Genomic DNA, 22,016 nt, shown 5'->3' with positions numbered 1-22,016 from the left:
TTCCTTCTTTCCGAAATACCATTTTCCTATGGCGTTCCAGGTGCAGTGAGTTGGGATTGAATTCCATGCTCACGCAAGTGGTCCTCAAATACATAATCCAAGTACTCTCATCCTCAATCAGAAGGAAGAACTTTCAGTGATTTACTAAATTGATTTTCAGCTTTAGCTTGGAATTCCTTAAACTTTCCAAAAGTTTCATATTTCTTTTGCATCAGGTGTATGTAACCATATCTTGAATAATCGTCAATGAAAGTGACAAAATATTCAAATCCTCATCTTGCTTTCACATTAAGTTGTCCACACACATCAGTGTGTATGAGTTGGAGTGGTTCTATGACTCTTAAACCTTTTGCAGAGAAAGATCTTTTGTCATCTTGTGTTCCAGACAAGATTCACAGACTGGAAGAGAACCAAAAGTTAATTTTCTTAAAGGTCCCTCCTTTGCTAGTCTACTAATTCTATTCAAACCAATATGCCCCAATCTTAAATGCCTTAGATATGTTTCACTTTTGGAATCAGTCTTTTGATGTATAATTGTAATGCCCCAAATTTCCTAATAAGGGTTAGGACCTTGATTAGGAGGTCGGGAGGGCCATAATTGAATTATGATGTTATTTAATGATCATATGCATGTTTATGTGAATTATATTATAATATGATGATAAATACATGCATATGGGTGTATTTATAATTATAAGGGCATTTTGGTAATTTGGCCCGTTGAGGGCATAATTGTGTATTTTTGTGCATGTGGGTGAGTTATGAATGGTACCACATTATATGTGGATTTGTTCGAGCCTTCGGCATGAGACGATCATGAAATGCAAGTGTTCGGTCTGGTCATAACGGGTTTAAGTCTGAGGCTCGGGGTGAGTTTAATGATTAGAGCATTACCGGGAATTAAAGGGTAATGGGATATGGATTATTGGTATGTGAGAATATTGAGAATAGCAGGAATTGGAGGGTGTTAATTATGATTAACGAAATAGGTGTGGAAGGACGGTTTTTCCCTTGGTGGCTATTAAGGCTTTATTTTAGACTTGAGGGCATTTAGGTCTTTTTCCCTAAAGGATTGATATAAGCCATTAAGGCTGTAGAAAGAAGAGGAAAAACAGAGTCTCATTTTTCCTTGTCTCCCGATGGTCTTTTTCCTCCATTTTCTCTTTGGATTTTCAAGCTTTGTTTGAGGAATCAAGCTAAGGAACTAAGCTGGGATAAGCTAGGGTTATGCTCCACCATTGAAGAGGGTGTGTTGCTGAGATTGAGGTGAGTTTTTAGCCATTAGAACTTTTCATTTTGCTCTATTTTCTTAGTTAAGTTCCAGCTGGTTTTTGGGTTGGAAAGTGGGGAATTGGTTGGAGTTTTGGCTAGGGTTCTTGGGGTTGTGGTACCTAGGACATGTGGAGGTGATATTTAGGTTCATTTGGGACTTAATTTGATGTTTGGAAGCTTTTGATTTGGGTTGGAAATGGTAGAATCGAAGGAGGAGATTTCTGGGCTGAAGGTAGCGCTACAGCGCCCAATGTAGGGCGCTACAACGCTACCTGCAGAGGAGGCTAGGGCGGTTTGGCTCTGTTTTGAGCACTGTGGCGCTAGGAGGGTGGCGCTGTAGTGCAACCCTATTTCTTCATAACCTTGTTTTGGGTGTTTTTAAGGGTTTTTGGCTCGGGGTTTCAATCCTTAAGGCCTGTAATCAAATCTACTCACCGTGTGGGCATGTTTTGAGGTCCCGAGAGTGGGGTTTAGGTCAAGACCCTATCTTTGATAATTTTCATTAATCAGAGATTGTATTTGGTTATGACTAGGTGACCACTAAAGGATTAAGGATCAATCATTCTCAAGGGTCGTTCTTGTTCTAATTCTCGCTCGAACCGGAGGTAAGAAAACTGCACCCTGTGTATATGTGACATGCATGGTTATTCTTGATGCATGTTGGATGTTTAAATGTAATGCATGAGAAACATGAGATTAGGACATGCTTTATATACTAAGTATGAGATTGTGCAGAGCTTGAGTCTCTGTGTTTACGCATGATCCTAATTGTGCTAGTATTTGTTAAGTAAGCATGTTGAATGCCCTGTATTCGGATATTGGATATGTGATATATGTTTGGTGGCATTGCTTACTTGTTTATGGCATTGACTAGTCAGGGATACTAACCTAAGAGTCAGAAATGACATAAGCGCCCTGAACGCAGGGCCGAATGAAGATTAGATCCAATCGATATCAGTGTTGAATGGCCCTAAGGAATTAACACTGGATCGACCCTAAGGTCGATGAACTTATAAGCGCTTGGCTAGTCTAAGACTAGTTACTAGAGCCATGGCCTAAGGCCTAGGTGACTGCTTGTCACATGGCTAAGGAACGATGTTCTAGGGTTATGACTCTATGGTCATGAGGAAGGTTATGTTGGTGACTAGTCATCATGCACCTATCCTACTTAAGCTAGTGAAAGGATCACTTATCCATCCAATGGGTTTATGCTGGTGACTATTTCACCAGATACATATCTTGTATAAGCTAGTGAAAGGATCACTTATCTATAAGCTCTGGTGACCCTATCGTCACATGGCTATTGGGAACAGAACCCATCCTAGTGACTGTACCAATGTCACTCTTCTATTGGGGCTAAAAGTTCTGGATGACTATTATGGTCATTGGTTGATGTGTTATACTCAGCATTCGTGGATCTGTTGCCTGCTGGAATAGGGCTATATCTGCTAGGCGTGTGCCTTTTGATTTGATGACATGTTATTACTGTTCATGAGCATATTAAGTTTTCTTGCTGAGCTTCGGCTCACGGGTGCTATGTGGTGCAGGTAAAGGCAAAAGAAACCTGAACCATCCTTGAGTTGGAGAGCTTAGGTGATGACGTGTACATATGCGGCTGCTCGACCGCCACGGCCGAGGGTTGAAAGAGGAACTAGGGTTAAACCCTGTTTTGCCACTTAGATCGGCCTGTTGTAAATATTTTCTTGTAGTAGACTCTGAACTTATATTTTTTGGATCCCAATGTATACAATAAATGTTCTAATGAAACGCTATATCTTAACCAAAGTTTTTAATCCCTAAACCACTAATCACACTTAGTTACACGATTTTGGCCAAATCACTCGATTAGCGAGTTTAGCACTGGTTACAAGGCACACTATAACGGTCCCTGGAGTTTGGGGCGTTACAATAATAGACCTTGGGTTTGTCACTTTGAATATCTCAAAGTTCTATACAGATCGCTTTTTTTCCTTAAGTTTATACAACCCATCATCAAAACCTTGTTCATGCAACATAGAAATAATATAGTTCCCAATTAATTCACATTACTAATATCAAATTAAAAAAATTCTAAACATTAGTTTTCTAGTTCTAAATAGAAATCTAAAGTCTCTAAAATAATAACAGACTAAAATTTTGAATTATTCATAACAAAATTAAAATTCTAAATAAAACTAAAATCAAGCTCAATCTCTATCTAGCATCTGGTGCACGGTTAACCTCTTTGTGGAAAGATTCTTAACCTGCAATGAAGAACAAACAACAAAAAATATAGTTAGTGGCATATGTTAGTACAATAATCATTAGAAAAATATATGTAAATCATATTTACCTTTGTTTCTTTCAAACAATTAGACCTAGCAACTTCATCAGCTTTGTCTACAATCGAGTGCCATATATCATAAGCAATCTCAATACGTATATATTTTCTTATCATTTTGTCGGGTAAGCTGTAACATCCCATGTTTTGAACACCTGTTAGTAGCCGGTGAAGAATTATGTGGAATATTATTTTGATAAATTATATTATATGAATTTGTGATGATTCGTGAATTTTTATAGTCGTTGTAATGATGCAGTAAAGGATCTGGCTTTATGCAAAGAAAGATTGGTCTCGGACTAAGGAATAAACCCTAGTAGGAGAAAATTTTCAGATTAAATAAAATAGGAAATATTATGGCATAAAAATATTAATTTTTCCTGGCAACTGGGAATTTATGGTCGAACCAATAAATTTAAGAAAAATTGATTGAGGTTTGAATTCCAATCAACTGGGCTTAAGATGAGAATTTTGGTCAATTTGTTAAAATTACCAAAATTATGTGATATGTGAAAATTTTATTTTTGGGTCACATTTAATTTAATTAATTAAGCTTGGAGATATTTAGAAACTATAGGTTAAAAGTTAAAGGAAATTTAGAACACAAAATTCCCAAAGGGCCCTTAGATCCCTTAAATATGAGGTAAAATAAGCAAGGGCATAAAAGTAATTTCCAAGGGAAGAGAGAGAGAGAGAGAGAGGGGTGGGCAGCAAGGTAGGTCCTAGGGCTCTCAAGAGCTAGGACACATACCCCAAATATAATAGGAAGATTCTTACCTATTCACAAGCCAAGGGTTTAATCATTTTTTTTTTCTCAAAACACTTTTCTCTACCATTTTTCCCCCAAAACCGAGGCACCCTCCTTCCCCCTTCCCTTTTCATTTCTCTAACTCTGAAAAAGAGAAGAAAAAAAAATTAGAAGGTCTATCCCTCTCATTTCCTTCCTCTCCATTTCCCTCTTAAGGAAGGAATCCTTTGAAGCTAGGGTGTCAATCCTAAGCAAGACCAAGCTCAAGGTAAGTGAATTCCTCACTTGTGATTCATTCTTCTCCTTCTCATTCAAACCTGAAACCCTAGGGTTCCTTATGCATGCATGTGATATAAAATCCATGCATGGCCTTGTTTTGTGTTCTAGGGTTCAAGAGAAACCTTACTAGTCGGATCTCCAAGTTGAGCACCATCATCTACATACATGCAAGCTTAGAAGGAAATTTTTTAAAGAGGTAAACCCTAGAGCAAACTCTTTTTAAGCATCCCTCTCATTTTCTTTTTCTAGCTCTATAATCTAATTCTTAGTGTTTAAGGGATAGTATTTAAGTGTGTGAAGTCTTGAGAAGTGGTCTGAAACCCTAAGAGCTCAACCACCCCAAATGCTTGAACATAAAGATGTAAAAATCTTGATTCTTACCATAATATTTTAGTGGCTTTAGCAAATCTGAATTTGATTATTGTTTTGTGAGTTAAATTAGTTATTTGGATTGTAATAAGTTTATTTAGTTGGCTGATGATGCATGCATGTGTTTTATGTGGTGTTTGGTAGCCTTGTATCCAAAGTTCCATAGGATTTATTGATGCATGCTTGCTGCCAAAATTTTACAGTGGCTTCCAAAGAGCCAAATCATACCTAAACGACCTAATTATTCAATGAAAAAAATTTCAATGTGTTATTTGGAAAGAGTGCATGATTTTAACATCTTGAATCACTGAAAAAAAATTTATATAACTCAAGTTATGAGCTTTTGGGGAATCTAGTGCAAGCCGGATTAGGATTTGGCAGTTCCGACCTTAAAAATTTGAACAGTTAGTTGAATGGGTAAAAAATTATTATTTTTGGCTAAAAATTTTACTGAATGTTCTTGACATATTGAATATTTAGTACATGAAACCGTTTCTAAAAATTTCTTGTATTGTCAGAGTTATGATTTTTCAAAGTTGGGGGTTCAAAACTGGAATTTTGCAAAAATTGGACAGTTTAAGGGTTTTGTGAACGACTTTCACTATGAAAGTGATTGTAAGATTGTTTTTTCTATAGCAAGGTTTGAACCCATAAAATTTTATACCCAAACAGTAAGCACTTTAGAAATAGCAGTGTTCCAAAGTTGGGACTTTGTCACAAAAATGACAGTTTTCCAACACATAGAAAATATTAGGCTTTTATAAGAAATTTCTACAAAACCTATTTATTCACAAACTTTGTTTCTAATGGACTTTAAATCATTTTAACTTGATTAGAGAATGTTCCTTAAATTAATTAAAGAAAATTTTCTTAAAAATAATTAATGGGCCCAATTGCCCAATTTTGAAAAATAAACACTAAGATAGAATTTCCTTAAAAATAGATCAAATAATCCTTCTAGAGGGTTATCACTTTTTAAAAGGATATTTCTTTGAAGGTTTTCTTTTCAAAATAATTTAAGAAATTAAAAAGAATAAGAATTTGTAACTAATTCTCCCTACGAGAGGTACCTTAATGGTATTTTCTAATAAGAGATAAAAATGGGTATTTTCTTAACAAGATGAATTAATGGCGTTTTTACCAAACCTACAAGAATGCGTAGTAGACCCCATTACTACTAGACTTAAGACTACACAGGCTCATTAAAGATTACGAACACTCAAGGGTACGCCTTGGGGACTAAGATAACTAAGGACCCTACCTTTAAACTGGTTCTGGAAACCAGTTTTTCCGGACGCTTAAGAATAAAAAACATTATAAACGCTAATGCATGATAAGAATTAAGTATTAGACTTTCAATGCCCAAATTACGAAACAATAATCTTAGATAATTTCCATAATTAATCCAAGTCACTGTGTAGTTTTACTACAATGTTATCTAAGCGGGAAGGCTCGCTTCTAGATAGAAGATTTTCACAAGCAAGCGCTAAGGAATCCGGGTAAGACAACTTATGATTTATTTGGCTACAACATGATCATGACTAGTTTAGATAACTAAGTTATAAGCTAATAATTAGAACTGGTCTTAGAAGGTTTACTCAAGACCGTGATCCTAGAGGGTTCGCATACTCAGGACTAAGGTAAGCAGTCCGGCTAGCTACCGTGGCGACTATGAACTCCAGCTAGCCCCTGGGAACTAAGTAAGAAATCGGTTCGCCACCGGTGACTATGTAACTAAGGTCGGGTTGCCACCACAATATGTAAGAATTCTGGTTTAACACCTGTGACATAAGAGTCCGGTTAAACTCTGTCACACATAAGTAAGTTGATTCCATAATCAAATCTTCATGACTAAGAAAGTATGTCAAATTCTTCTAAGAGTCTAGGTAACTGGCGTAATTAGTTTACACCTGTCGACGCTATTGTAAGATATCTTAAGTTATGTTTGATTGTTCCTCCGAAACCCTAAGTTAGTATGTATGTTAAGATTAATGAGTATGTAAGAAAACTAAGTATGCATGATAAGAGTGTTAAGTATGTTAAGAGTGTTATGTATGTTACCAGTTAAGATTTTGCATGCAAGTGTATTTTCAGGATATGAATATTGGTTATGAGGCATGACCATAAGTTTGCCATAACGTTCGCACGTTCATAAATTTTATGCTAGGATTTCGTTTTCACCAGAATCCTATTCTTAGTTGGTTATCTGCCTAGTTACAGTTAAGTTCTTGCTCTGTTTATGTGGTTGTGTTTGTTAAGTTGTTCTTATTAAGCGTTTCGCTTACCTAGTTGTTTCGTGTTGTAGGTAAGCTCAAAGGCAAAGTGGATCAGTGAGTGCTGGAGTTTATTTGAGTGGAAGTACATGTGGACCGACCTTTTGGGAATTTTATGTTTTGGGGACTAGAACCCATACGATAATTAAGAATTTATTTTGGGCTTGTTGAATGTTTTTAAATTATAACACTGTAATTCACTTTTAAGTATGCGCATACTTCCGAACTATTGCATGTTTTGAAAAGGATTTTTATATGGATTTTTGATTACCTTATTTTTAGCAAACAATTATGTTTTCCGCAAATTATGTTAAGGAATTTTACAGGGTGTTACAGTTGGTATCAGAGCACCGGGCTAAACCGGATCTGTAGACAAACCCACATGTACATTTGTAAAGATAGACCGACACTCACTGTAAGTAATGTCTTAAGTTTTGTTTATTTTATTCCTATGTGCTTACCTGCTTTAGTCCTATAAGTTATAGGTTACATGGCTCAGCAACCCGATGTAGATAACCCCGTCCTAGAGGACCCACCTATAGTATATACCTTCGGGCAGAAGCTTCAATTCTATCAGGGATTCCATAGCACCTGTCCCCGCGTATTAATTGGAGAAGCCGACAACTCATATGACGTATGGTATTGGACTCATTCATTGGCTATCATCTTCAAGGATATGGAGATTCCTCCAAGCTTCATGGTGAGATTGGCAAGCTTCTACCTGCGAGGTGAGGCTTTTCGATGGTTTCAGATAAGGCATTTGAGACTGTCCACTACCACTTGGCCAGAGTTTCAGGCTTCTATTGAGCTTGCATTCGGCCCCTTTGACGATGGATCGACATGGTATGCGGAGTACATGAGCATTTGATAGCACAACGCGTTCATAACGCGACAGAAGGTGATCAATGGGCACAACTGGTGGTGCGGGATTTTCTAGTAACTATAGGAGCCCAGCTTGAGAATAGGGCTACGGCAAATCAAAACCCTGGAGAGGTCATGGAGGCCGAAGTTGAACCAGAAGATGATCCCGAAGAAGATCCCAAGGAGGATCCGGCTGAGGGTCAGGGACACGAGGCAACTGGGAATGAAATTGTTTGGGAAGTACCTGAGAGTTCATATGAGGATTTGGATGGGGACATGCATGTTGATTAGGATAGTGATTGTTCGTTTTATTATCTTTTATGAAAAACACTATGGTTTTCAAATTTCACTATTTTGTATTTCTTTTTTATTAAGGGTCCTATGCTAGAAACCCCAAGCCCAACTAGGGTTAGATTCCCTTCCTATTTACTTTTGTAAACCCTTTCAGACTTTACATTGACTGTTTATGTTAGGATTTGATATGTTTAAATGTAATCTTTTGTCTAATGGCTGAGTTCTATGATTGGTTGATGGTCACTTGTGCAAAGAGTATCAGGTGTATCCTGCGACTAGCTTGTTACTTTTATTAATCGCTCATCGCTGTCTATATATATAGAAACTCTTCATGGCTCATAATACCAGAGCCATGGCAGGTTATCAAGCTGATAATGCACAGGATCCAGTAGAGCAACCAGCTATGAACCCGCAAGTTCTAGCAGGCTGAGGTCGAGGTGGAGGGAGGGGCCAAGTTCGAGGTCAGGGGGAGAATTAAGAACCTAACCTTTCTGCTCAGATGGAGGAGATTTGTAGGGATATGGAAACTTAGAATGCTCAAATCAAGCAGGGCCATAAAAGGTAGGTGGACTCTGATGCTCGCCAAACTGAGATGTTTCAAACATTACTTCAACGCCTCCCAACAATCCTGGCTAACAACCGGAATGAACCAGAAGTAGTTGCGGCTGAAGTAGTGAACCAAGATCCTGGGTTGAACCATAGGTTGAGGCACCAAAGGTGGCCCAATAGAAACCCATCTCTGAATGGTTTGGTCACCAGAACCCACCCACCTTTGAAGGTATTGTTGACCCAGTGGTGACAGAAGAGTGGATCAGCATAATAGAAAGGATCTTCGATTTCATCAAAGTTACTGAACATGAAAAGGTGGTTTGTGCAATTTATATGTTGAGAAAATATGCCCACATCTAATGGGATGTGCAAAGAAGGGTCATAATGTGGCAAAAATGGAATGGCCAGAATTCCTATTCTTGTTAAACTCCAAGTATTACAGTCGCACCGTGATTGACCACAAGGTGGTAGAGTTTACAACTCTGAAGCAAGGGAATTTGAGTATCCAGGAATATACCAAGAAGTTTGATCAGTTATGCAGATTTGCACTGGATCTGGTTAGTACCAAATCAACTAAAGTATGGAGGTTTATGAGAGGACTTTGAGGAGAGATTGGAAAACTCGTGGACACTGGGAAGACAAGCACAGAAACATATGCAGAAACAGTGGAGCGAACTCTTCGCCAAGAATCATGGTCTGGGCTGAAAAAGGAAGGAATTCCAGAAGTTTAAAGAAAGAAAGTTTACCTTTGGAAATTCGAGTTAGACCCAAGCTAACTGGAGTGGCTCTAAGGGAAGGTTCTTCCCCAGGACCAACCATAATAAAAGGAATTTTGGAGCACAAGGAGGCTCAAGGCCGAGTAGCAATAGGAATAACAAGAGAAAAGAGGGACCATCTGACAGTCGGACCGGGGGTTCCAACAAACAACCCAAGCGCAATTTCATGTAATGGCATGTTTGTGATAAGTGTGGCCATCGACATCTTGGAGAGTGTAAGGCGGGGACATGCTATGCCTGCAGAAAACTAGGGAACCTCGCTAAGAATTTTCCAAGTCCGAATTGGAAGGGCAGTGTAACGCCCTAAACTCCAGGGACCGTTACGGTGCGCATTTAAACAATGCTAAACTCGCTAACCGAGTCATTTGGCCATAATTGTGTAACTAAGTATGATTAGCGGTTTAGGATTAAAAATTTTAGTTAAGATATAACGTTTCACTAAAATGTTTACTGTATACATTGGGATCCCAAAAATATAATTTAAAGGTTATTTACATGAAAATATTTACAACCAGCCGATCTAAGCGGCAAAATAGGGTTTAACCCTAGATCCACTTTCAACCCTCAGCCATGGCGGTCGAGCAACCGGATATGTACACATCGTCACCTAAGCTCTCCAACTCAAGGATGGTCCAGCTTTCTTTTTCCTTTACTTGCACCACATAGCACCTGTGAGCCGAAGCCCAGCAAGAAAACTCAATATGCTCATGAACAGTCATATCATGTCATCAAATCATATATGGCATGCCTAGCCAATATAGCTCTATTCAAGCATGCAAATAAATTCAGATAATGATGGGGAATCTTGGATAAGAAATCCTGCCATCCTGATTGGATGACTATCAATTCAATCCTAATCAGATGAGTGATTTAGCACTAGTGGTTCCATTAACCATAATGAGTGACTGACAAACAAGTCACCACGGGGCTCAGCACCCATAGCCATGCAAATGATGATCATTATAATCATACAGAGCTTATAGCCTTGAACAGATGAGTGAATATCACTTTGAGGTTCTATTAAACCATAATGAGTGACTGACAAGCAAGTCACTACGGGGCTCAGTACCCATAGCCATGTGAGGAAACAGTCACCTGGGCTTTCTAGCAATGGCTCTAATCAGATGAGTGACTGATGGGTAAGTCACTAGCTTAAAAAAATGAGTGACTGGTGGGTAAGTCACTAGCTTAAACAGATGAGTGACTAATGGGTAAGTCACTAGATTAAATAAATGAGTGACTGATGGGTAAATCACTAGCTTAAATAGATGAGTGACTGATGGGTAGTCACTACGGGGCTCGGCACCCATAGCAATGTGACTAAACAGTCATCGAGGCTCACTGGCCCTAGCTCTAAATGACTAGCCTTTGGCTAGACAAGCACTTTTAGTTTTCATCGAACTTGAGGTCGGTCTGGCATTAATGCTCATTTGAGTCATTTAGTGCAGATGTCGATTAGATCTAATATTTATCGGCTTGTGTTATACACCTAAGTCTGTTCTTGACTTTTTAGTCAATATCAGGTGACCAGTGCTTAGTATTACTGCCGATCTTGATAAGTAGGTCACAACTTCACAGTTAATACTGACACCATTGCCAATTCTAACTAGTTAGTCAGTGCCACGCACAAGCAAGCAATGCTACCAGGCATATATCATATGTCCAATATCCAAATGTAAGGCATTCAGCATGCTACTTAAAAATTGCTAGCATAATTATGATCATGCACAAACACAGAGACTCAAGCTCTAATCAATCTCATATTCAACATTCATGGCATGCCCTAATCACATGTTTCTCGTGCATCACATGCATCACATATTGGGTGCAGTTTTCTTACCTTTGGTTTGAGCGAGAAATAACAAATGAATGACCCTTGAGAATGATCAGTCCTTTGATCCCTTAGCAGTCACCTAGTCATAACCAAATACAATCTCTAATTAATGAAATCAACAATAATAGGGTCTTGACCTAAACCTCACTCCCGGGACCTCGAATTGTACCTAAACGGCGAGTAGATTCGATCCCAAGCCTTAAGGATTGAAACCCCGAGCCAAAAACCCTTAAAAATGCCCAAAACGGGAATCTAATGGAACAGGGTAGCGCCCCAGTGGTTAAGTCAGCATGCTCCCTTCCCTGAGTAGCGCTGTAGCGCCCCCTAGTGGGCGCTATAGCGCTACACTCAGCCTGAAAATGCCTAGAAACTTCTCCCTTAGACACCATTATTTCTAACCCGAACCAAAATCTTCCCAACATCATTTAAACCCCCAATTGAACCCAAATATAATCTACACAAAACCTAGGCATCATAACCCTAGCACCCCTTGCCAAAACTCTAATTGAATACTCAATTTTCCAACTTAAAAACCAAACTGAAACTCCAATGAAAACAGAGCAAGAACAAGAGATTTTATGGCTAAGAACTCACCCCAATCTCAGCTTAGCATCCTCCTCAATTGTAGAGCATAACCCAAAACCCTCACAGCTTGGTTCCTTAAAAAGAGCTCCAAAATTCAAGAATAAATGGAGAGGAAATGGTGTACGGGAGAAGGAAGAGGAGGTGCTCTATTTTGGTTCACTTCCACATCCTTCTAATGGCTAATTATAAGCTTAGGGTGAAAAGACCTAAATGCCCTCATGCCTAAATAAAAGCCTTAACAGCCACTAAGGGAAAAAACCGTCCTTTCCCGACTATTTTGTTAATTATAATTAACACCCTCCAATTCCAGATACTTCCAATATTCTCAAATGCCAATAAATCATATCCCATTACCCTTTAATTCCCGTTAATGTTCTAATCACCAAATCACCCCGAGACTCACCCTGAGCCCTGAAACTAATCCCGTTATGACCAGACCGAAAACTTGCATTCCATGATCGTCTCATGCCAAATGGATCGAACAAATCCACATATAATGTGGTATTATTTATAATTCACCCACATGCATGAAAATACACAATCACGCCCTCAACAGGCCAAATTACCAAAATGCCCTTATAATTAAAAATGGACCCATATGCATGCATTTATCATCATATATCATAATATAATTCACATAAACATAAACATGCATATAATCATTCAATAACATAATAAATCAATTATGGCCCTCCCGGCCTCCTAATCAAGGTCCTAAACCTTATTAGGAAATTTGGGGCAGTATAGGCGACAACAACCAACAAAAGCATATAGGAGCCCCGCCATGGGTCTACGCTCTTACTCAAGGCAACCAAGAAGTCAAACCATCTGAGATGGTGTCAGGTCAGATCTCTATTGCCCAAACATCAGCATATGCATTAATGGACACTGGTGCATCACATTCTTTTATAGTTACATCTTTTGTTGAAAAAATGAATATGTTGGTGCAGTCGTGGGTAAGAGTCATACTAGTTTGGGTAGAGGGATGAGAATTGACAGTGGACCTGTTGATTTTAGACCTACACGAATATGATGTAATATTAGGGATGGACTAGTTATCTAAGTATGGTGTCGTGGTGAACTGTAAGAAGAGGAGAGTGGTTTTCAAACCGACAGGAAAGGAGTCGTTTACGTTCCAAAGCGCTGCCAGGGAAAAAAATCCGCGATGAAGGCGAGGAAGATGTTAGGGTACGGTTGCATTGGATATCTGGCCCACATCGTGGATAAGGATAAAGAAGGCACGTTACAACTAGCCGAAGTACCCATCATATGCAAATATCCTGAAGTATTTCCCGATGTCCTTCCCAGGCTACTGCCGAAGCAAGAAGTGGTTTTCAAGATAGAACTTATTCCGGGGATGGTGCCCATTTTGAAAGCTCCATATTGTATGGCGCTAGCAGAATTGAAGGGGCTGCAGGCTCAACTGCAAGAGATGTTGGATAAAAAGTTCATAAGACCGAGTCATTCTCCATGGGGAGCCCCGGTGTTGTTTGTAAAGAAGAAATATGGATCCATGAGAAAGTGTATAGACTATCGGGAATTGAACAAGGTGACAATTAAGAACCTGTACCTGCTTCCCAGGATTGACGATTTATTTAATCAACTCCAGGGAGCATTGGTATTCTCCAAGATAGATCTCTGATCAGGTTACCATCAACTCAAAGTTAAGGAGTCAAACATACCTTAGACAGTGTTTCGAATGTGGTATGGGCACTACAAGTTCATAGTGATGTCTTTTGGACTCACCAATGCACCCACCGCATTCATGGACCTCATGAATCGAGTGTTTAGCGAGTTTCTGGATAAATTCATCATCATGTTTATTGACGATATTTTGATATACTCGAGGAATGTGGAGGAACATGCGATGCATTTGGAGATGGTTCTTCAACATTTGAAGGAACATAAACTTTATGCCAAATTCTCCAAGTGTGAATTTTGGCTGGAAAAAGTGAGTTTCTTGGGCCATGTGGTGTCAAGAGAAGGGATATCCGTGGATCCTACGAAGATACAGGCAGTAAGTCAGTGGAAACCTCCGAAAAATGCTCAGGAAGTGATAAGTTTTCTCAAATTACCAGGGTATTATAGGCAGTTCGTATAAGGGTTCTAGAAAATAGCTACGCCAATGACCGCTCTTGCCCGTCAAAATGCTAAGGTTTGTATGGACCGAACAGTGTGAGAGAAGTTTCCAAGAACTAAAGATGAGGTTGACCACCACCCCAGTGTTAACTATCCCTAGTGGGACAGAGGGATACGTGATCTATAGCGATGCCTCAGGACAAGGACTGGGGCGATGCTGATCCAACATGGCAAGGTGATAGCTTATGCATCCCGACAGCTAAAGAACTACCCGACGCATGAATTAGAGTTGACTACAGTAGTGTTCGCATTAAAAATCTGGAGGCATTTACTCTGTGGGATACATTGCAACGTTTACACCGACCACAAGATCCTCAAGTACTTCTTCATCCAGAAGGAATTGAACATGAGGCAGTACCGGTGGTTATAATTGTTTAATGATTATGATTGTGATATTCTATACCATCTTGGAAAGGCCAATAAGGTGACAGATACTCTGAGTCAGCAGCCGATGGCATATGTGATGACGGTGCGAGAAATGCCCTTGGAACTGCAAGGTGACATCTCTACGTTGGATCTCGAGGTAGTTGTTGGAAAATTAGAAAATCTTTCGGTGCAACCCAACATTATGGAAGCCATACAAGGAGGACAACTTTTGGAACCTTGGTATGAGCAGATCACACACGAGGTGAGGAAGGATATGCGACTGGGATTCCACATATCGAAAGATGGGTTGTTATGATTTAAAGGTAGAATTTGTGTTCCCAACGATGCAGAGATTAAGAAGAAAATCTTCTATGAGGCACACAATGCCCCTTACACAATGCACCCCGACACTAAAAAAATGCACCAGGATTTAAGGAAGTGATTTTGGTGGCCGAAGATGAAAAAGGAAGTAGCATAATATTGTTGGGGTTTTATGCCCTAATTAAAACCCAAATTCTTTGTAATCTCTAGGCATGGCAAAATGGGGCGGCGGGGCAGGGCCCCGACCCGACACGGCATCTTTGCCCCGGTAAAAACGCGGCGGAATTCGGGGCGGGGCAGCCCCGCCCCGCTAGGAATTTAAACGGGGCAGGGCTGCCCCGCGTCAATTTTTTTTTTGTATACTCTAACTCAATTCTCACATGCTACTTATATACATAGTACGTAAAATTGACATTTTATATGTGGTTTAGAATATTTTTAATTCTATATAGACTAGAAAGAATTATAAATATTGAAAAATATGTTTTATATAATTCATCCTTATTCTTGTATTTATTTTGTAAATTTTAAAATAAAAAAATAAAATATAATATTTGATGGTGTAGTTGATACCAAATGTAAAATATAAAGATTACAATAAAATATAATATTTAGGCTTGGGGAAAATTCTAAAATTATCATTTAATGTTTCTTAAAAAAAAAAAAAAGTTAAATGGGGCGGGGCAAACCCGCCCCATTTACATCCCTAGTAATCTCATTTTATTATCAATAAAAGAATAGTAATCATTTTTTGACTTGGTCAATCACTTTGCTCACATGTTTTATTTTCATGATTATTTTTTTAATATAAACTTCTATTAAATCCTGAGTATATAGCTAATCTTATTTATAGTGACGTAATCACAGTGGAATATAAATATGATTATATGTTCAAAATAAGTTAGTCCTATGATTAGTCAGTGCACCGGATTTACACTGACTTGCCAATCTACGATATGATCTACTTACACATTACAATGTTATGTTCCCAGAACATTAGCAAAGTAGATAAGATCGGATGTATTTCTTACATCGGATTGACAGTTGATAAGATAAGTAAACATACCGTTATTATCTATTCTAGTCATATCATATAGTTGATCATAGGTCAATTCAATCTCAATTCTGAGTGGTTAGTATTCTAACTGATTGTATTATTTGAGTTCTTTGACTTGTTTGTTACCAGGTTACCCTACGGACTAGCCCATACTTACATCTTAGGAACTCAGTAGTATAATTGAGTGGGAGTGTTAATCATAGATATGAACATCTATAGATTCTAATGAAGAAGTGAAATGATGGTTTCCTTTTAGTTTGGTTCAAGGTGTTAAATGATAGAGATCCCATTTCAATAATTAAATTAGTTTACTGAAATATCATTTACAAGGAACTAAGTGTTTTAAGGATAAAATACAATGAGGGTAAAACTGTATTTTAGTCCTATCTCATTGTAGACCGTCTATAGAGGATTGAGTGACAATTATGGTTGTAACAATGGATAATTAATAGCGTATCTATATTTGTTATAGAGCGTTCTATGAATTCAAGAGTGCAATTTCGAGTCTATAGTGGAGTCACGAGGAATTAATAAGTTAGTAAATTTATTTGTTAGATTTATGATAACTTATTAGAGCTTGATTTCATAGGCCCATGGTCCCTATTTTACATTGGATAAAATCATCTAGATAGTCTCAATTAATTGATTTAATTATTAATTAGAATTATCAAAGTTGACCAGGTCAATTTTGGATAGTTTCACAGAGTTGTGTAATTTTGAGAAGAAAAGAGAAATTATGGTAGATTTATTAATTAAGATAAATTGGTATCTAAATTAATAAATAAATTTAAATCAAGGTTCAAATTATAAATAATTAATTTGATAAAGTATTTAAATAGTTATTTAATTAATTAAATCAATAGAAAATAATACAGGCATTGATTTTAAGTCCAATGGGCTTATAATCAAATGAGAAATTTCATGGGCCTAAATCCCATGATAATTTTGACCTAGGGCTTCAAAATGGCTATTATTTTATTGATTTTTTAATTAAATTAAATGGCCTAATTGAGTCTATAAAAGGAGTTCTTAGAGAGAAGTCAAAACATGAGTTTAATCACTGGTTTTCTGATAGTTTTAGATTATCTCTAAACACAAGTCATTTTCTAAGCCTCTTTGTTATTTTCTCTTCTTCTCTCTATATCTATCTCATGTGTTAAGAATTGCCCACACTAGTCTAGGTGGTTCTAAGGATACATTGGAAGATTGTGAAGAAAATAGAAGATCAGTTCAGTTTCTGGATAATACACTGCGACAGAGAGGATACAAGAGTTAGAGAAACTGAAGGAAGGACTGTTTCATTCCGCTGCAAATACTGTAAGTATTCTATTCTTTGTTTCTCTTTGAATTCAATTTTAGATACATGTTTTAGGCTATCTCATATTAATTTATTTAATATTAGATATACATGAAAATAAATAAAGATCCTGTATAAGTTTTCCCAACAAATACGTGGCTCATTTCCTCACTTGGCAACAAACCAAGGTGAAGCACCTGCGACCAGCCAGGTTGCTGCAACTGCTAGAGATTCCATAATGGAAGTGGGAGATGATCACAATGGATTTTGTCACTGGACTGCCTAATACTCCTAAGGGTCAAGATACGATATGGGTTATTGTTGATAGATTGACCAAGTCGGTACATTTCTTACCTATTAAGATAACTTATTCTGTGGATAAGTTAGCAGATTTATACATAGCAGAGATTGTACGACTACATGGAGTACTTAAGTCTATCATTTCAGAGTGAGACGGAAGCTTCACCTCGGCATTTTGGAAAAGGATGCAAGAAGGTTTGGGGACTCAAATTAAGTTGTGCACTGCTTTCCATCCCCAAACAGATGGCCAGAGTAAGCGAACGATCCTGTAATGCCCTAGATAACCAAGACTGCTACACTGTGTATTTGAAATAGTGTAAGACTTGCTAATCAAGTCGTTTGAACAAAATGTGATCCTAGGGTCAATCATCAGGTCAAGGTTAAAAGATTTTGATTATAAATGATTAATCTTCATTAAAACGGATGTTTGATACATGGGATCCCAAAAAAAAAGGGTATAAGTGGTAATTTACAATCCCCAAAAGTCAATACAACGAAAGGCCATTCTAACGGCAAAATACAAATTTTAGAGCTTTGTCCCTGTAACTATCCCTCGGTCGTGGTGATCGAGCAACTGACTTTGTACACTCCGCCTCCAGAGCTCTCCAGCACATTTTTGGTCCAGTTTCCCTTTGCCTTTACCTGCACCATGTAGCACCCGTGAGCCAAGGCCCAGCATGAAAACCATAAACAGCAAGCACACATAGCAACAGTAATATTCAATCAATCTTAACTTAATCAGTTCAATTATATAACAAAGTACGAGCATTAAACTAACCAATGGTAAACATATAATTTCAAGTTCATATCTTAGCCAGTTACACAAATATTAAGGTTTGGCATGCTTAGTCGAGCCCTTTGTTTATCTTGCTGACCCTGGCTCGCTTAGGCCGAGCTACGTTCAGTACGCTTATCATCAGCCTTGGCTCCCTTAGGTCGTTCATTCTCATATAACATAACAATCGTATAATCACACACTACACGTATTCAATCATTGGGAACCTCAGTCCCGTTCACAATCACAAGGGTGCAGTTTTCTTACCTCGAATCCCGAGCGGAGACTTAACAATGGTTTTGAGCACGATCCTCAGTCCTGAGCCTTAGTGATAAACCTAGTCACAAAGACAATGGGTAACCTTCAATTTCCTAATCCAAATAGATATTTATGAAACAAAAACTAGCATGCGGGACCTTGAATTCTACTAAACCAGGTAATAGAATTCGTCTCGAGTGCATAGGTTTGAATCTCCGAGCCTCCCTGAGCCTAAAACCTTATTTTCCCTTAATTTCCCATTTAGGGCCGCGACTTGCCCCTAAGGATTGCGGCCCACCACTTAGACAGAGGCCCAGTCCCCTCTGGTGGAGGATACGGACCACGACTTGCACCCCTCCGAGTTGCAATGCACCTGGCGAACAGAGCCTCTCAGCCTCCTAAAGCATGCGGGTCGCAATGCTTGAAGAATAAGGCCGCGACTCGAGCCCCCAAACCCAAAAAACCCACACTTTCCAGCATTTTTTGTAACGCCCAAAACTCTAGGGACTCTTACGGTGTGCCTTTTAAACAGTTCTAAACTTGCTAATCGAGTCATTTTGCCATAATCGTGTAACTAAGTATGATTACCGATTTAGGGTTAAAAAATTTCGGTTAAGATGTAACGTTTCACTAAAACATTTACTTTATACATTGGGATCCAAAAAATATAATTTAAAGGTTTATTACAAAAAAATATTTACAACCAGACGACCTAAGTGGAAAAATAGGGTTTAATTCTAGTTCCGCTTTAAACCCTCGGTCGCGGCGGTCGAGCAGCCGCATATGTACACATCGTCGCCTAAGCTCTCCAACTCAAGGATGGTCCAGCTTTCTTTTTCCTTTACTTGCACTATATAGCACCCGTGAGCCGAGGCCCAGCAAGAAAACTCAATATGCTCATGAATGGTAATAACATGTCATTGAATCATAATAAGTATGCCTAGCAGTAATAACCATACTCACGCATGCAAGCAGATACAAATACATGTTTGTGAAGTCCTGCACTCTAAGTAGATGACTAATAAGTCTCTCGCTTTGAGGTAGATGACTAATAAGTCATTCCTTGATCAGTTGACTATTAAGTCACTCTTAAAATAGATGACTGATAAGTCCATCTCAGTCAGTTGACTGATAAGTCTATCCCAGTCAGATGATTGATAAGTCCATCTCGGTCAGATGACTGATAAGTCCATCTCGATTAGATGACTAATAAGTCTACCTCAGTCAGATGACTAATAAGTCTATCTCAATTAGATGACTAATAAGTCTTTCTCGGTCAGATGACTGATAAGTCTATCTGGATTAGATGACTAATAACTCTATCTTGGTCAGATGTCTGATAAGTCTATCTCGGTCAGATGACTAATAAGTCCATCTCGGTCAGATGACTAATAATTCTATCTCGGAGGTCCCATACCCTTCTAGCCATGTGACGTGTAGGTCACCTTAGCCTTTCTGGCTTTGGCTCTAAGTAACTAGCCTTTAGAATAGACAAGCACTTTTAGTTTTCATCGAACTTAAGGTCGGTCTGGCATTAATGCTCATGATGAGTCATTCAATGCAGATGTCGATTAGATCTAATCTTTACCCTCTTGCGTTAAACATGCTAAAACCATCCTTGACTCATAAGTCAATGCCATACGACCAGTGCTCGATACTACTACCGAACTTGACTAGTAAGTCACAGCTTCACAGTCAATACTGACACCAATGTCGATCCCTGACTAATAAGTCAATGCTTCCTCAATGAGGTAATGCAACCAGACATATATCATATGTCAAATATTCATATATAAGGCATTTAGCATGCTTAATCAATAATCAAAAGCATAATTATAATCATGCACAAATACGGAGACTCAAGCTCTGATCAATCCTAATTTCAACAATCATGCCATGCCTAATCTCATGTATCTTATGCATCACATGCATCATATACGGGGTGCAATTTTCTTACCTCTGGTCCAAGCACAGGTTACCAATAAATGAGCCACAAGCACGATCCTTATTCCAAGCCCCTAGCAATAACCTAGTCACAACCATAAACGGTGATCCAATGAGTTCAAGTTCTAAAACCCAATCCCGGAACCAAGACCTAGCCTCCGAGACATCGAATCCCACTAAACCGAGCAATGGGAACGATCCCGAGGCCTAAGGTTTGAGTTCCCATGATCAAAACATCACTTTGGCCACAAATGACCTCAAGCGCTGCGGCCCTCAGGCTTTTCAGCAACCTCCACCTTCTTCATCGAGGTTAGGCCAAGGCGCCCAAGAAAAGGGTCGCGGCCCAACCACGAACCAACCATTTTTCCTCATTTTCTTCATTTAAAAACCTTCCAAAAATCTATCCAAACATCCCCAAATCCCAAAATCAAAGTTCTCAAACATCCCCATGATCCAAAACCAACAAAACCCAAGCTTCAATTCATTATAAAACTCATCAAAATACAAAATCCAATTCAAGCTTAAAAACTTTAAAAACTTAGAACTTAAAACTTGAATTTCCTCTGATTGAGTTGTTTCCCAACTAAATCCTCTGGCTAATAAGCTTCTAATCTTTCCTAGAATCGCTATGCCTCAATCCTCGCTTAAATCTGAGTTCTAGAACTCAAGTTTCCTTCGAAAATGCAATCGGATGTCGAAAATGGAACTTTGAGGGAGAGAGAACGTTCTGAACGTTCTTTTTATTTCTTAACAGGTTACTTCAAGCTTAATTAGCCTCAAACAAAACCTAATGCTCGGGGTCCCGAAAACGCCCCCAGGGGTAAAATAGTCAAAACTTCCAGAATTTCCCCTTGATCTTATTAACTCCCAATTTATCATCAAATACTATTCCTGTTACCCAATAACTCGGTAATGTCCTAAATACCCCTTGACTCACTCCGAGTCAAGAATAAATCATGTTGTGACTTTCCTACTAGCCTACCTCCTAAGATCGTCTCGTGCTGAGTAACCCTAGCATAACCACACAATAATGAAGCACCACACACATGCCACATATATGCCAAATATGCCCAAAATGGCCAAAATATGAATCACCCAATTAATCAAAAATGGGTTCACATGCATATTTAATACACCTAAAAATGCATATTATCATTTAATTGCATAATAAATCCATTATTGCCCTCTCGGCCTCCTAATCAAGGTCCTAAACCTTATTAGGAAATTTGGGGCATTATAATTATCCCCTCCTTACAGAAATTTCGTCCTCAAAATTTATCTTAACCGCCCGGAATATAAATTCCACACAACTGATTCCAGTTACCCAGGTCGTTCCCTCAACCTCATTATTTATGTATCATATCTTAACTCAAAGTATAACTTTGGTACCCTATTCCTT

This window comes from Humulus lupulus, chromosome 1 (genome assembly GCF_963169125.1).
Source record: "Humulus lupulus chromosome 1, drHumLupu1.1, whole genome shotgun sequence".
Taxonomy (NCBI): Eukaryota; Viridiplantae; Streptophyta; class Magnoliopsida; order Rosales; family Cannabaceae; genus Humulus; species Humulus lupulus.
The sequence above is the reverse complement of the archived record's forward strand: the minus strand, read 5'-3'. Positions refer to the sequence as shown.